Genomic DNA, 18992 nt, shown 5'->3' on the forward strand with positions numbered 1-18992 from the left:
ACTAAATAGAAATTCAAGCTCTATAAATCAATGTAAAACGTGAGCAATTCAAAATCTTGAGAAAGTTATCATAAAGAGAAAATCATAATCAATTGCAAACGTAAATGTGTACTTGTAGAAATCTTCATCAAATTTGTACCCCAACTTAATCATATTGGTGTAGATCCAATATGCAAAATCAACTTTTCCTTTCCATACGTGCACGTAGGTTAACATTTACACCACCAAAATATATTCTGGTAGTGTATCGGGAACATAATCTATAACATTTACACCTTAGAAACACATTCTCAAGATGTATCGGGAAAACATAACCACATCATTTACACCTTAGAAACACATTCTCTAGGTGCATCGACAAATATAACCTTGTCATTTACACCATTGAAACACATTCATGAGATGTATCGGGTAATCATATGGGTACAAGATCCAAAGCATTTAAAATCTCTTTATCATAAATCTCATAACTCATAACCTTTAATCATACATAAACATGTTTCCCATTCTGAAATCATTTAGAATAAAACATACTTTAACATCCTTAAACATATAACTTCAGCTAAAAATATCACATTACTGGAATTTCATAAATGTTTCTTGAAACCATTGAGCAATTCTTCTAAAACCATACATAATCATAAAATTTCATAATACATAACTATTAGTAAAACATTAGAAATAAAATGGTTGAAAGCTTTGCAAGTATTTTTATTTTTGTTAATTTTTTTTTTTTTTTTACAACTAAAATACAAAACTCACTGTTTCATTTTTCAATATTAACCTCTTAATTGTTTTAATTTATGAATTTATAAACATACCCACTCTTTCATTAAGAATAATAAAACTCTTTCCTTCCACAATTTGAAATTCAAGCAAAACATTCAAGGTTTCTTAAAACTCAATCCCCATTTCACACTTGAAACGACAATTAACAATTCCACTAGCACATGGAAATTTTCAAATCAAACTAGCTAGAAATCCCATAAAACTTAATGTTCTTTAATTTCAACCCATTATTTTCGTAAATTTCCTTAAGAAAACTTACCAAAATGAGATATTGTCCCATAGTCCATTACAGAATCCTTCTTTCCTCAACATCCTTCTTCCTTCCGCTTCAATCCCACAACTTACTTTGTTCAACAAAGTTCTACATCTTCTCGGTACTTTTTATCTTCCATTCACTTTGTATTTTCCAAATAATTAGTTTTCATGGTCTGAACTCTTAAGATGGAGATTTTTAGAAAAATCAATTTAAATGCACTTTTTTCCACATGTAAACCATAAACACGACACATTATCAACAAATTATTGGGATTGGTGTCCTAAATCTCTCTTGTATGAACAAGTTGTTATTAATAAAATAATTGTTATTTTATGAGCATTTATTCAATCCAATAAACTAAGATCATAGGTTATTTTATATAACTTAAACATGTATGTAGAGATATATAGGTGCATCATGTTTAAATGATAACCTAAATGGTATGTAGTAAATGAACAAAGTTGGGTACCTTATCCTAGTGATACTACGGATACGGCCCACTTTGTAGATGTTACAAGTATTGTAAAATTCTACAAATGATTTGATCCTGATCATTCATGTGGAGACATAGAGCGGAGGTATCCTATACAAAGAGTTCGTATAAGACCGGACTACGAAATGATTAGTCACATTATATAACACAGTTAATAATAGAGACTTGCATTTCACCAGGATAACCATAAATAACATGACCTGAACCCTGAGTGAGTTGTGAACTCGTGCCTATAAAGGCAATCCTTTGATTTGTATGGGTGAGAGTGACCAGATCGCCAACTCAATAAGCCTACCATTTTGGGGATTTGTCTGATTGGGGAGCTGAGAACATAGTTACACAAGACGAATTTCTTCTCTGATGTCAGAGTAAGTAGATAAATTGCTCCCTTAAGGACTGATTCTGGGGCTTAAACAATGTAGCCACACCCTCTCTTGGCCTAGGAGGGATTTGGTCACAGTTGGACTATGACTTATTGTTCACTAAAGGGATAGGTGGTACTTAAGGAGTTAGATGTAACTATAGGGGCAAAATGGTAATTTTGGCCTAGCTGTACTTACGAGCAATTTGTGAAGGGTCGTCGCGCTGTTGACTGGCTATATCCAATGGACACAGAAATATATTTGTAGTGCAAAGAGTGCAGTTATCGATCTTTAGTGGAATGATCGACGGTTAATAGATGGATGATTTAATTAAAAATTTTAATTAATTATCCAAATACCATTAGAGCTTCAATCTACAGGTCCATAAGGTACCCCTCTGTAGCTCAACAGGGTTTATTGAGAATTAATTTTGGATTAATTTGAATTGTTCAAATTAGTTGAGGGAATTAATTATATATGATATAATTAATTAAATTGATTATATGTGATATAATTAATTAAATTGATTATATGTGATATAATTAATTAAATTGATTATATGTGATATAATTAATATAATATATTTGATCTATTATAAAATAATGTTTGTTTTGAGAGGAATTAAATATTTGAATGTGATTCAAATACTAATTGGATGAGATTTATATAATTTAGTATAAATGTGATTTATACTAAAAACCATGATTAATTGAGAGAAATACAAACTATAGTTTATATTGTATTTTATACAATATAAAAACTATAGGTTATATGTGATATTTGATATAACATATACTTATATATATACATATAATAAGTTAGTTATTATATTTATATATTTTTTATTTAATTTAATTTTTAATTAAATTAAATGAGGGAGTTATGAAATAATTCCCTCCCTACTTTTCCTCTCCATTAATCGTGGTGTTGAAGGTGTATGAGATTGGTCTTCCTCTTGTATTTTGATGCAGAGATTTTCTCTCTGGCTATCTCTTCAAGAGATCACACAGAGAAGAAAAGTTACTTTTCTTCTCCCTTTCAAATCCTCTCCTCCCTCTTCCCAAATTTTAGCAGATCTCACAACTCCTGCTTATTCTCAAACCTTAAACGAGAATACAAAAAGTTCTCTTGTGGTAGTGGTCATTTGGATTGCCTTTTTTTTTTTTTTTTTGGTTCAAGTTTTGAAGCATTCATGACCAAATCGAAGGATTTCGCAAAGAAGATTGGCTATAAGGGTAAGCGTCCTTCTTCCCTAATTCCTTCTTATTTCTCAAAGCATGTTGTAAATTTAACTATGCATAATTTTTTGTTCGGTAAATTGGGATTCTGTGAAAATTAAAATTAGGACCGATACCCTTCTGCTGCGAACCTTCACCGGTTCCTTCACACATGTTACTAGTCCCTCTTCGTCCAATATTCCGACCCTTTTTTTTCTTTTTTTTCTGTATTTAATTTAACTGTGCAACTATTGAAGGGGGAAAATAACAACATGCCCTTATAACATAATTTTCACCCTTTTTTCCCTTAACCAATTCCCATTATTTCTTCTTACATTTCATTTACTTTAAATTCAATTTAATTTAGTTTTTAATCAAGAAAAATCAATTGGGTTCTCACACCTGTCTTATTTCTGAAGAAGAAAGATGGACTGCTACATTTGTGTATCGATTACAGGAATTTGAACAAAGTCAGGATTCATAACATGTATCCCTTGTTGATCATATATGATTTGTTCGATCAGTTGAATGGAGCTCGATACTTTATGAAGCTCGACCTCTAATTTGGATATTATCAAATTTTCATAGCATAAGGTGACAGATAGAAGACCACTTATGTGACAAGATATGGAGCCTTCGAATTCCTTGTGATGCCCTTTGGTCTGATGAATGCCCCTGCAACATTTTGTACCATGATGAACCAAGTATTTCACGAGTACCTTGACTAGTTTATGGTGGTTTATCTTGATGATTGATTGATAACTTATAGAAATACAAGTTATTTATACTATCTTATTTAGATTATGCGGCAAAAAGAAGGAAAATTTTGCATCGAACTTATAAAAATTGGCTTAGAAACGCAAAAATTGTAAAGTGTCAAAAGCACACCCCGCTAACCCTATTGCGATGGCAAAATGGAATGTCCAAGTCCTTTTGCAGGAAACAAGTCACCGCATGCGACAATCGCTCAAGGACAAAAAGAGCAACGCATTCGCACTGCATGCGACGGTCAATCGAAAATGAAAAAGAGCAACGCAATTGCAGAGCATACGACGATCGATTATGGATGCAAACGATCATCGCATTTGTACTGCATGCGGCGATCGATCCTGGATAAAAAGATCAACGCATTTGCATCTCATGCGGCGATCGATCGTAGATGAAAAGAGCGATGCATTCGCAGGGATTTCTGAAATTCTACAGCTTTTCTATTGTACGATCTGACAAATTGAATGTGGAGCAGAGCGGACGTTTCCACCAAGCCATGGCAAAAAAAGCAGCTTTTCAGAGCGGGACCACTGACGCAGGAGATGCCAAGGTCTATAAATAGCTACATCAATTCCAAAGAAAGAAGGCTGGTCTGAAGAGACAACTTAGAAAAAATCCGAGGAGAAAGATTAGACAAGACCGAAAGGGAAGTCTCGGGAGCAAGAAATTCATTCACATTCCGAAGAGAAGCTCTATGCAGAGATCACTTCTACCTGGAAAACAAACCTGAGAAGGAAGTTCTCCACCACATTCCTCCCACACGCGGGCAAGAAAATTGTCTCCGATCGAGATCCATGTCAAGACATTGACATGCTTTCCTTATTTGTTCTTACTTTCTATTCATCAACTGTGTTCATTTCTAATCTTTCATTCATCCATCTGTAACAAACGCTTTATCATTATCTTTTAATATCATTATCATATTCATCGTCATCTATCTGTCTTCACCATACATTCATTGTCCATTTCTTTCACTATGTGTAACTAATCCCTCAGGGTAAAAGGGAAAGATTAAGCGAGTAAGTTAATCCTTGTTGAAGAAATCGGCTAAGTTTAGCTAATGAGTGCTCAATGGCATCTTTACCTGTGAGAGCAGAAGTGAAGATGTTATTCCACCTCTTGAAAAAAGGTTGGAAGAATGCGTTAACTAAAGCGAGAAGTATTTTCAGAGATAGAAACAACCTTGCATTCACAACGTTCATCCCTAATTCACCATAGACATATGGGAACGCGACCAATCACTGAGAGGTGTAAGCCAAGGGAAAGCGGAACCTTAGTTACATCCTCAACAGGATTAACGAATTTGTGATGTCCTTTCCCTCAACCCAGTCTCTTTCTGACACATTTCACAAGACTTGTCACCGCATTCCATCAGATCCTTGCACATCTTCACAAACAGTCCTCTATTTGTTTATTTTTTTTATTTATCACCACATTTTATTTTATCATCTCACTTTATTTATCACCACATTTTATTTTATCATCGCACTTTCTTTATCACTACATTTTATTTTATCATCGCATGTTATTTTATTATCACATTTTACTTTTCACCGTATTTTACTTTTCCCAAAACAATTCATTATTATTTTGTTTCCGGTCGCATATATCACATTAGTATCACATTGATCATCACAATCCCTGTGTTCGACCTCAGATCACTCTGAGAAACTTGCGTTCAAATTATACTTGGTTTCAGTGCAAGAAAACTTGTGACATGCGCGTACTACAAGACGCATACTACAAACGCATATTAGCATCATCGCATACATTATTTTAGAACGTAGTATCACATTTATTATTGAGAGTGCATACACATCATCATCCATCCTTTCTTACCATATTTGCGGTGGCATTACATTACGTTGCATTACGCATCACGTTCCACCACAATTAAAATTCATTCAACAAATGTTTGCGCAAATCAAAATTCCAATCTTACACTGACATAGTTGTTTACAGTCCTACTCTAGAAGAACATCAGGTTCATCTCCCATTAGTCTATGATAAGTTATGGCAGAGTTAGTTGTATGTCAAGAAAGATAAATGTACTTTTGTGCAAAAGCGAATAAACTTCCTAAGATATGTAATTGAATACGGGAGGATTGGAATGGATGGCGATAAGTTACAAGCTATACAGGAGTGGCGAACCCCCACCTCTATGATCGAGTTGCATTCTTTCTTAGGGTTGGCTAATTATTATCGTCGATTCATTGAAGGATTTTTAAGAAGAGCCACTCTACTGACTGAGCTATTGAAGAAAGGCACGATTTGGTAACTGTCGACAGAATGCCCGAATGCCTTTGAAGAATTAAAGGCGACCATGATAAGGGGTTTTGTTCTTATTCTAGTTGAAGTGTCAAAGCCTTTGAAGTTGAGACAAATGCATCAAAGTATGCCCTTGGGGGCGTCCAAATGCAAGAAGGCCATCTTGTGGCCTAAGAAAGCCAGAAACTCAACAATGCCGAGAGGAGATATACAGTCTTCGAGAAGGAAATACTGCTCATGGTCCATTGTCTGAAGGCTTAGAGGAAATATTGAAGGAATCGAATTCCTCAACGGAAGTGCCTGAATGTGTGCTTTCGAAATTCATTTTGGAAAATCATGAAAGCAAAGAAACTATCACACCCCCTCCTAGATTACCCTTTGAATCTGGATGAGGATATGACCGTGGTAGTTACTAACCCTACTGCTAGTACCCACCACCAAAGCCTTCTATTCTAAATACCAACCTATTCAACAAATTAGTAGTATACGCATACAGCAAGCCTCCCTTAAGGTTCTACAAAGATACATAAACACATGCATACAACCATGACTTAACATCTACGGAAAAATATTCACAAATGGCCTAAAAAATTCCTAACAAAGCCCTAGTCCCTTTCAAAACATGTGTACACAAACAAGCCATCAACCTAAGTTCTTATGAACAAGCCAGGCTTTTCAGTGGCAAGCAGTAGCAGGATCAACCTTGAGGAATCTGACCGCTACCTGAAAAGGAAAACATTTGAAAACTTGAGCTAGAAGCCCAGTGAGTGACTTAATAAAAATATAAATTTCATGCTTAAACTGAAAGCTCGAAAACATAATACTGGAACTAAAATATACCAAGCAAACATGTACATAAAACCTTTAAAACCACCATTAAACATCATTATTCCTTAGTTGAGAACGAGCATACACCACTCTAGCTCCTAACGTCTATTACCGGCCAAGAGACCCATATTTCGACCTCCCTTTGCTGGTATATAGCCTAGGAGATCTATACTTCGACCTCCCTTTGCTGGTATATGGCCTAGGAGATCCATACTTTAACCTCCCTTTGCTGGTATATGGCCTAGGAGACCCATACTTCGATCACCCTTTATCCTTAGTTGAGAGTGAACTACTAGATCTAACCCTCGATGTCAACCTTAGTCGGGGAGAACCCTTTTGCTCAATCTCTCAACGTCAACCTTAGTTAGGGAGAACCCTTTTGCTCAATCCCTCAACGTCAACCTTAGTCGGGGAGAACCCTTTTACTCAATCCCACGATGTCGTATTACCAACGTCTGTACTTTGACAACCTTAATTATTTAAGACATAATACATCAAGCTTCATTCGACCTTAGCTTACTCTATCGCATGCTTCACACTTTGTAAAAGAAGTTGGCTTAAATCATGTTGAACTAGCTCGTAAAATCCATTAGCATGCGTTAGACCGGATAACATACTTGAACACTCATACATTAGTAAACATCATGAAAATGGAGTTACTAAAACATGCTGGAAGTATTTGGACAAGATAACATACTTAAATCATGTCAATTTCCATGGAAAACATGCTTTACTTAGCATGAGAAATAGCTTCAAACATAGGTTTCTTGGCACTTCATATAAACACTTAGCATGAGAAATAACTTCAAGGAAATCATGGTTTCTAACTCATTAAAACATTAAATCATCACAGTCACTCACAGCTCGTTGGCCTCTTAACTGGTTATACGCCTCTTCTAGCTCTTCTTGGCCTGAAAGGACATAATTCCCGATTAACTACTTAGAATTCTTAGCAAAATACCTCAAATAGTTCATTTACTAATGGAACTTTCATCATCAAAGATAGCTTTACTAGCAAGATCCTCCTCATGAGCGAGATCAGCGAGATCCTCATGAGCGAGATCAAGCTTTTCCTGGCAAACTTCCATCCTAGCGATACTAACCTTACCAACGATACTCAGACCAATTTCCAGCGAGATTTGTCTCTAGAGCGAGATCCTCAGAACAATATTAGCGATATTTCCTTCATAAGCAAGATCCTCATCCCCATATCTCGCTATAACTCTCCATGGTGAGCTGTTTGCTTGTTCTTCCCATGCTGCTGTCTGCTTATGCACAGATTCTCTATTACAACTTCAAAAATTCATAACTCAAAATCCAGACCCCTTTTGAAGAAACTTCCTTCTACAAATATGTTTAGAATTGAGTTAGTTTCTTACCTTACAATTTTTGCCAAACTTCCTTATAGTTTGTCCTAGAGATTCCAATCTTCACCTCGAGCCCTGCTTAATCTGTAATTCTGCCTCTTCTGCAAATTCCTCACTTTTGTTCTTCTTCTTCTGCAATCTTTCTTCGGCAAGACAATCTCAAAAACTAGATTCTCTCAGCTTTCAAATAGCACTGATTTCACTAAATTTGCTCATGTAGATTACCAAAACCAAGCTTTCGAAATTCCTCTTCTTTTTAATCTTCCTGTCGCCTCCCGAATTCAAGGATTAGCCACCACGTGCCAAACCAATAAGTGAGCTTTCTTATTTTGTGTTTTTCTTTTTCTTTCTCAACAACTCTTATAAATAACATGATTTTCCACTTATTAGATATTTAATATATCATTCCTTTGGCTAAACATGCTTGTTTAGGAAACTTAGAATTCGGGGTTTACACTTAGCTACACAAGAGCTTATTTCTTCTTGCTTCCATCCTCTATCCCTCCTAAAACATGGCTTCATTTAACTCATTAGAAGACATCATATTACTTACTCTTACTTAAAGTAATTAGGGTTCCGGTTTTACAGAAACATACAGAATAGTATGGGATAAACATACATATATATAAGCATACTGTTACAGAAGAAGAGGAACATACCCTTGAAGACAATCTTCAATGCTTTCTTCTACAACAAACTCCCATATCATGAACTCTTCGTACAGTGAAAATCTACCTCAAGCTTGAAGCTCTTTCCAAAATCACGACCAATCATCAAAACACCACTAGGCCTTCCTCACTATTCTCATGATAAGGAACATAATAGTGGGATCCTTCTTGATCTGAAGATGAAAGGGAAGAAATGAGAGAAATTTTTTAGAATTTCTTTTTCTACTAAGAGATTTGTTGTTCTTTTTCTTTTTTTACAGATCAAATAAGAGAGATGATGTATGGAGAAGGAGTTATAACTCCCCTCCATTTTGGAAAAGCTATTTTGATTTTTATATTATTTAAATGATATATTAAATCTAACTTAATATGTAATTAAATAATAATATTAAATAATTCACAATTAATTAATTAATTAATAGATATCATATATTTATTTAATTTGAATCATATTCAAATAACATCCTCTCACACATAACCTATGGTTTTAATACGAATCTCATTCATATTAATTTTAACTTATAATTTAATATAAATCTTATTCATATTAATTTAATATTTGATTCTTATTCAAATATATATCTCTCACGTAACGTATAAATTTAATATGAATCTCATTCATTATAACCTATAGTAATTATATGAATCTCATTCATACAATTAATATTCGAATCTTATACAAAATAAACTTTATTTTATAATGTATCTATATACATTATATGAATTTGAATCTTATTCAAATATTTATCTCTCATATATAGTATTACTTATAAATCATATTTATAATTAACTATATATTATAATGTATCAATATACATTATACTTTATATTAATCACATTTATATAAATTATATCTTTATTTCCCATTAAACAATTCAAATTATTCCAAACCAATTTATTCCTTATTTTATCCTTAGTGAGCTAGCAAGAAGACCTAATGAACCTACATATTAGAAGCTTCAATGATACGTGATTAATTAATTAAACTCTTTAATTAAATTAATCAACATACATTAACTGTAGGTCACTCCACAAGAGACCCAGAACTGCACTCTTGATACTGTAGATATATTTTTGTATTCATGGTTATAACCAATCAATAGTAAGTCGACCCTTCACGAATCGTTCGTAATTACAACTAGGTCAAATTAGTATTTTACCCTTGTAATTACATTTAACTCTTTAAGTCCCATTGATCCTTTAATGAACAACTTGTTTATGGTCCTACCATAAACAAAATCCTCCCTAGCTAGTGAGAGGAAGGGGGTCCATTGTTTAAGACCCAGAGTCAACACTTAAGGGAGCAATTCATCCATTTATCCTAAAGACGAGAATGAGCGAATTCCATCTTGTGTAGTTATGTTTTCAGCTCCCTACTTGGACAAATCCCCAAAATGGAGGCTTATTGACTCGGCGAATCTGGCCACTCTCATCCATATAGATCACAAGACTATCCTCATTGACAAGAGTTCATAACTCACTCAAGATCAAGGTCGAGTCACCTATGGTCATCCTATGAAATATTAATCTCTTCAATCAACAGTGTTATAAAAAGAGATTGATCATTTTGTGGTCCAGTCATATACAAACTCTTTGTATAGGATAACTTCGTATGTCTCCACATGAACGATTAGGATCAAATCGTTTGCAACACTTTACAACTTTTATAGAAATTACAAAGTGGGGTTGTATCCATGATGTCACCAGGATAAGACACCCAACTTTTTCTAAACACTACAGACCATTAGGTTATTACTTAAACATGATCCACCTGTATGTCAACCACATACATGTTTAAGTTACATATAACTATGAGACTTTAGGGCATACGTCCCAACAAATATCTATTGGGGTCTTTGTTTGTAGTAAAGACCAATAACAGTGCCATATGTCACTTCTTTGATCAGCATAAGTTGACTTTTAAACAGGCACGATGGCAAGAATTCTTAGCTGAATTCAATTTCAAGTTTAAACACAAGAAAGGGACAAGTAATCAAGCGATCGACGCTCTGAGTAGGAAGGGTAAGCATGTGGCCCTTTGCATGTTAGCCTACATTCACAAAAACAAGGTCAATGGGTTGATGCACGACATCATCAAAGAGTTCTTATGGAAAGACTCCTCTACCTAAGCTGCCATTGCTCTAGCTAAAGCTGGCAAGACCAAGCAGTTCTAGGTTGAAAGAGATTTGTTGTTGACAAAAAGGAATTGATTGTATGTTCCCAGGCTGTGAGACTTAAAGAAGAAATGGCTACAATAGTACCATGATACCCAGTGGGCCAGTCATCTGGGTTGGCAGAGAACTTATGCATTATTGAAGAAGCACTATTTCTGGCCCGACATGAGAGAAAATGTCATGCAATATACCAAGACTTATCTTATCTGCCAACAAGACAAGGTCGAGAAAGAGAAATTTTTTTGGCTCCTCGAACCCCTGCCTGTACCAGCCAGACCATGGGAAAGTATATCCATTTATTTCCTTACCCATCTCTCAAAGGTGACCGATAATGAGGCAATCTTGATTATCATTGACCAATTCTCGAAATATGCTACTTTCATATCCACTATGGAGCAATGTTCCACTGAGTTGACAGCCCAACTATTCTTCAAGCATATAGTGAAGTTGTGGGGAGTTCCAACGAGTATTGTTAGCGACAAGGATGGTTAATTCATTGGCACGTTTTGGATTGAATTTTTTTCTTTCTTGGGGACGAGTATGAACATATCCTTAAGTTACCATCCACAAACTGACAGCCAAATAAATAGATTCAATTGCCTGCTAGAGGAATATTAATGCCACTTGGTCGATGCCCACCAGAAGAATTGGGTCCGGTTACTTGACATAACCCAATTTTGTTTCAACTGTCAAACGAGCTTGTTGATAGGAAAGAGCCTTTTGAAGTTATAAGTGGGAGACAACCCTTGTTGTGTCATATTATTGATCATTCTTATGCAGGGAGAAGTTCTCAAGCCCACAACTTTACCAAAGAGTGGAAGCAGACCACCAACATCGCTTGGGCATACTTAGAGAAACCCTCCAAGCGTATGAAGAAGTGGGCAGACAAGAAGGGTTGCCCTTTTGAATTTTGAGTAGGAGACTAGGTGCCCATTCTTATTGGTTGAAATATAGTAAATAATTTGCATTATGGACCATAGACGATTCTTATCAAGGGCACACCCATATCGAAGAAAAAAGCATGGTTTTATGGGAAAGTAGAAGAAGAGTTGCCTCCCAAAATTACAACAAGTAGTGCAATTTATACCCAACTCGAAGATTTTGATAATTGTTGGGGGGAAATGTGGAAATAGAAAGAGCAAGAGTCATAAAGAATCGTCAAATCAAAGGTGGAAGAAGCAATCAATTTTCTTCGATCTACCATATTGGAAGGTTAATGAATTCTAAGCTATGGCATATTTTATTGAGTTTCAAACTATTGAGGTTCAAACAAGGCCATTAACGATTTGAAACTTTGATTGTGTAGGAAATACCAATATGCCACAACTTGGATGTCATGCACGTGGAGAAAAATGTATATGAAAGTATTGTAGGTACAATATTAGATATAAATGGAAAATCAAAAGATGGAATTAATGCAAGAAAAGATTTATAACTTTTTAAAATTCGCCATGACCTATATCCTCAAGAACGAGGAGGGAGAACTTACTTACCTCTTGCTCTACACACTTGTTGAAGTTTGAGAAGAAATTATTTTGTTCAAGGTTGTACAAGCTAAAGTTGTCTGATGGATATAGTTCAAACATTGTAAAGCATGTATCATTAGATGAATGGAAAGTGATGGGGTTGAAGTCTGATAACTTGTAGAAATACAAGTTATTCTTCTCTCAAAGTTAGAATAATTAAGATCTTTAGTGATATAAACACACTCATTATGAGAGAAAATGCATGAAATTCCACACATGTGATAAACACATACAAAAGTATCCTTTTTAGTAAAAAGCTACTTCACTAATGCATTTCAACGCAGGAATCAAAGAAATTTACTAAGTGTTGCAACCAAGGCCAATGCAAAAGGTATGCGTCCAAGAATATTCGACGCATGAAGGATACATTGGCTCGTGCATTTCATGTCAAATCACCATTTCCAGGCATGGGCATCTGACTGGTGGTGTCTAAACATTTTAGAAGTGGCAACAGCTATTCCAGGATATGAAATTTAATGCAAGTCCAATCACCAAGTTGTCAAGATTTTCCTATAAAAGAAGAAGCCACCTTTAGAATCAAAGGTAAGATACCTTAGAGCCAAACGGTTAGAAACTTTCTTCAGCACCAGTAGATAAAATCTGTCGTTTGCAAGCAAGAAGTAGGAGGGAAGACACCATTTCACCATTGATCAAGAGGTGTTGTTGGAGAGAAGTTTAAGAAGATATCTTTTTCAACTCTTCTACCACATTGGGTGTAGCAAGCATTAAAAACAAGCTAAAGAGGATAAGAGATTGAACTCTGCAGCTTGACTTCTTTTTACACTTCATTTCTGTTCACCATTTTATTTCATTAAGTTGAGATTGTTTGTATAAATACTTATTATCTTTAATTCAATCTCATCTTTGGCCATTTATCACTTTTCTATCTATTTACCTTTGAAATTGTGTGTGTTTGTGAATTTTTTGACTTAATGAGAGCATGAAATCTATAGCTTAAATCTCCCTGATCAGTTGATTAAAATGATTAACAAGTCAAGTCACTCAAGAGAGCAATTGAAATATTGAACGCATTAAGTTAGGGCGTGAAGTAAGTTTAGAGATTGAGTTTCTCAAGTTTTTTGCCTTTCTTTATGACCAACGCATGCACCCTAGAGATAGGATTAAATGTGGCTTTCACATAAAGAGATGTTGAACTTAGCAGGAACTAAAGAATAGAATTTCCAATGCATAGCACATACATTTAGATTGTAAACAAGCATCTATATCATCTTCATCTCATCTTCATTATGCTCACATAGGCCTCCTAAACTTGCTAGGAAATCAATGCATACCACTTACACTTAAAACAATTCATCCATAAATCCCTTTCTCCCTTTGAACTTCTATTTTTTCTTGCATGCATGCAATTAGCTTAGTGTAAATAACCAACATTTCTCAAGTTAATTAGGAAAAATCTGCATCAAATCCAAAAACAAGGTCTGCGTTAGAACATTCTATAGTCCCTGCGTTCGACGCTGAACTTACCAAGAAACTTAGGTTGGATTTATACTTGGGTCTAACTTAAGAAAACTTGTATGCATTCACAAGGTGTGCACGCATCCACTACCAACGCATCGCCTGATTTTTTTGTCAAGAGAGAAATCAATCCATCAACCAACTCCATCCATTATAATTATTTGTCGCCATTCTCCTTCATCATTTTAAGCACTTTTAGAATCAAAATCACGAGGCGAACAAAGTTTCATGATTATCATGTGTTCATGCAACAATTTTTACCCGTGGTGCTTAGAGGCTTGCTCCCGAAAGGTCCAAAACATGCAATATATAGGCTATATTCATATTTCAATAGACTTTGCCAACATATAATTGATAGAGAGATTATGTTAAAGCTTGAAAAAGAAGTGGTGGACATTTTATGTCTTCTTGAAAGATACTTTTTACTTTCATTTTTTGATATAATGACACATTTGGTTATTCATTTAGGTCGCGAAGCTCGTATATGTGGACCTGTTCAATTCCGTTGGATATACCCGTTCGAAAGGTAAATGCCTTACTTTTGATATAGTGATAATTGTGATCCTTCTTTTAGTGATAATTGTGATCCTTCTTGTACTAATAATATTTAATCTAGATATATGAAGATATTGAAAGGTTATGTACGAAACAAAGCACGACTGGAAGGGTGTATTGCAGCATGCTACTTAGCTGATGAATGCGTAGACTTTTCAAATAAGGTTCTTAAGCAGTCAGTTGAGGCAGTGAATAATCAACATCAGAATGAAGAATACTAGAATGATGTCATCATAGAGGGTCGTCCAATATCTTCTGGAACTCCAATTACATTATTTGATGATGTACTTGAGAATGCACATCGATATGTCTTATTCTGAAGGAAATCAAGTATGAGGATTTCCATGAGCAATGGAAGGATCGTTCCAAATTTCATTCGAAATTGAACATATACAATTACAGTACAAGAACGAAAATAAACAGGTCATGCACACAAGAAATTACAGCATGCTTCAATAGAATCAAGGGATAGAGTATGCATACCTTTGAAGAAACATTCTTCAAGAATCCCTCGAACAGTTATAAGTGTCCAAGACAGCACTCGACAACGACCGGAACAACACGAACACAACGAATGGCCTCCACAAAGACAATCGAGTCCAATTCGATACACGAAGCGAGTAAGAACACCACCACAATGGTTACCTTGATATTCTCGGTGTAAGAATCCAGGAGTTGTGGGCTCTGTATGAACTTGTCTTGAGGAAGAGACTGGAGGACAACGATCGTGTAGATGATCGAGCAAGTGGGAGATATGAAGTTGTCTATCGTATAGACGATGTGCCCAATCATGTAGTAAATGGCAGCCTATCGTATAAACTTAGCCACGCGATCGTTTAGCTACGATTAGCTGAAAGACTATTGTATAGTCAAAGCTCCATGATCGTTTAGTCTCTGCATAGCTATCGCTTAGTGAAACACTTTCACTTGATAGCTTAATCCGTGAGTCACTTTCCAAATTAGGCAACTTCAAATTTTAGGAAAACAATTTTTTTTTATCTCGCGGTTACCATAAAACTACCAATAACCTCCCACTCAATCAATTAATAGAGAAAAAGAATTAATTATCATATAATTAGTATATTATAAATAAATATGATAACCAACTTACCATATTATATTTATAACCTATAGTTTTAATATTTCATCTCATAAAACATACAAACCATAGTTCTTTTTATATTTGATTGTACTTAATGTAAATCATATTTACATTAATCCTCCACTTGATGTATCTCATACATCACACCAATTATATCATATATAATTGAATTTTCTCTTGTTAATTTGAACACTACAAACTAACCTCAATAATTGATTCTTAAATTGAATCCATTGAGCTACCAAGGGGATCTTATGGACCTGTAACTTGAAGCTCCAACGGTACGTGAATAGCTGACTAAACTTTTTAGTCACGAGATCCACAATCTGTTAACTATCAGGCACTCCACTAAAGACCGACAGCTGCACTCTTCTCACTACAGATATATTTTTGTGTCCATATCAACCAATCAACAGTGCGGTAACCCTTCACAGATTGCTCGTATGTACAGATAGACCAATTTACCGTTTTGCCCCTGTAGTTACATCTAACTCCTTAAGTACCACTGATTCTTCTAATCAACATAAGTCATAGTCCTACTATGACTAAGTCCTCTCTTACAAAGAGGGGATGTGACCACTATGTTCAAGACCCGGAATCAGCTCTTAAGGGAGCAATCTATCTACTTACCCCTACTTTAGGGAAGGAGTGAATTTCATCTTGTGTAATTGAGTTCCCAGCTCCCCAATCAGACAAATCTCCAAAAAGGTAAGCTTGTTGAGTTGGCAATCTAACCACTCTCACTCATACTAATCAAAGGACCACCCTTATAGGCAGGAGTTCCCAAAACACTCAGGATTAAGGTCATATCACCTACGGTCGTTTAAGTGAGACGTAAGTCTCAAGTATCAACAGTATTATATAAAGAGACTAATCATCTCGTGGTCTGGTCTTATACAAACTCTTTGTATAGGACACCCCCACTCGCATGTATCCACATGAATAGCTAGGATCAGACTATCTGTAGTAGTTCACAACATTTGTAAACCTCTACAAAATGGGTCATATCCGTAATGTCACCAGGATAAGGTATCCCTCCTTTATCCGTACACTACAGACCTTTTAGGTTATTACTTAAGGCATAATTCACTTGTATATCTCATATACATGCTTAAGTTTACATACAAAAACCACAGATCTTTGTTTATTGGATATAAGTAAATGCAAATAAAATAACTATTATTTTATTAATAACAATGTGTACAAAGTTTACAAACTACGAGACTCTTGGAGAATTAGGACACCAATCCCAACATATTCAACATAGTAGAAGTGGAACCATTTATCGAGTAAGTTAATTTGTGTAACCATATTACTTTGTTTAATTTAAGACTATTATTTATGACAACTTATTTGGGTAGAATGCATATGAGTTAACTCATGACCAAGATAGATGGCTAACAAAAGATTCTAATCTACTTTGGAGGATTCATATAGAATAATTTTCATCATGGTTGAAATCTGAGGTGATACTAACTATTTCATAAATGTTCTATCAAACAATGAATATATAAAACTATAATATACTTTAAATAACAAGTAGGTATGTTTGGTTTTATTAGATTGTATTAGATTCATCTGCTGAAGGTTACTCTGACTTATTAATATGGCTTGAAAAAGGGCCAAGAAAACATGAATGTCTTACACTGGATACATCATAAATGGGCAACGATTTCACATAAAGAGTGTTGAAAAATCAACCCAAAACAGTGGTGCTTCTATAGACGCTACAACATTATGTAGATTCAGTTCCAAAGAGCTCAAGTTGTGAACCTAGTTGCTTATTATGGGGTATTACAAAAAATCATCTTGTTAGATTCCTACCAACTTCCAATCTTTAGGTGCATCTGGGCAAATTTTTGTAATGGTTAAAAGTTGAGGAAGGATTCACTCTTGTTAACTTACATCAAAGTTAAAGTATATTTATACAAGAGCCTTTCATCTTTGCCTCGTAAGCCAAACAAGTGTTTTATGTTAGAGAACATGACACCTCAAATTGGTATGTCTTATTAAAAGCACCATCAAGAGGATTTCATGACTTAAAGAGATATATGATGAGAACTATGATAGTATTGTGGTTAGTAAGGAAAAAATTCATAGTGCGGTTGAAGACGTTGATGAAAGTGATGAGCTTACTTTTGCAAGACAAGATTGTGAGGGTGTTTTGATTTGAGAAGTAGTTTGATGCATTGTATAAATGTTTTTTGTGATTGTATTAAACTTTATAGTATTTATTTTGTAAAGGTACTTTGATTATATGAAGTCACCCTCAATCATGAACTAAAATTTGTTTTGTAAAGACTTTTTCACCACTTTGGTGAATATCATATTGATATTAGTTATTTTCTTATATCAATTAATTTTGTTCATAAATTCTTCTTCATAATTTTGTATCAATATCTAGGTGTATGTCATTGGTGCCTATTGATTATTTACTAATGATGCTTTTTAGGTTGAGATGGAAGGAAATATGCTACTACCTCAAACTATACAACACATACAAGATAAGTTGAAACAAAAAGTCACGGAAAAAAAGAGTCACTACGAAGGAAGATTTGTAGTGATGAAATGTTACATGACCACCAAATAGAAGAGGTAAGCGTCCAAAAGAAAAAATAAAATGTGTCTAACCATGATAAAGATAGTTTGCCTCGTCCAAATGACCAAAACATGGAAAAATCTCTTATTAATGTCCACCCTGAAAATTTCTCAAATCCTAATGAGAAGGTCGTTAAAGGTAACCCTATTTCAAATCCTATATTAGACTCACCTACTACTTGAACAAGATTAGCACTTCGTAGGCAAGCAACAACTTTTAATGCAAACAGACTTGAAAATGAAGATCATATAGTCAATAAACCCCCATTTGAAACAATAATTCTGTCAAAAAGAACAAAAGGTCTTACAAAGATGAAGACAATAGCTGTTGATAAACAATCTAGTGTGAACCTTATTTTCAATGAATATGGACAACCTATTGGGGATGAATCAGTTGGATTAGCTTCTTTTCTTGGTCCACTAGTAAGAGAGGTTGTATCAGTGAATTTAGAGAATTGGAAGAAACTACCTACAAGGTTGAAATTTGTGTTGTGGAAGTCTATCAAGGTATAAAGTTACTTTATTTCATGTACATATTTTAAATT

At 34.8% G+C, this 18992-nt stretch overlaps 2 pseudogenes; both read left to right on the forward strand.

Moving 5' to 3' along the window:
* Positions 1-11580: 11580 nt before the first annotated feature.
* On the forward strand, positions 11581-15067 carry LOC150037896 (uncharacterized; annotated as a pseudogene).
* A 254-nt stretch (positions 15068-15321) lies between these two features.
* On the forward strand, positions 15322-18022 carry LOC150037897 (uncharacterized; annotated as a pseudogene).
* Positions 18023-18992: the final 970 nt, after the last annotated feature.

This window comes from Benincasa hispida, chromosome 2 (genome assembly GCF_027475165.1).
Source record: "Benincasa hispida cultivar pf3 chromosome 2, pf3_genome.v1.1, whole genome shotgun sequence".
NCBI lineage: Eukaryota > Viridiplantae > Streptophyta > Magnoliopsida > Cucurbitales > Cucurbitaceae > Benincasa > Benincasa hispida.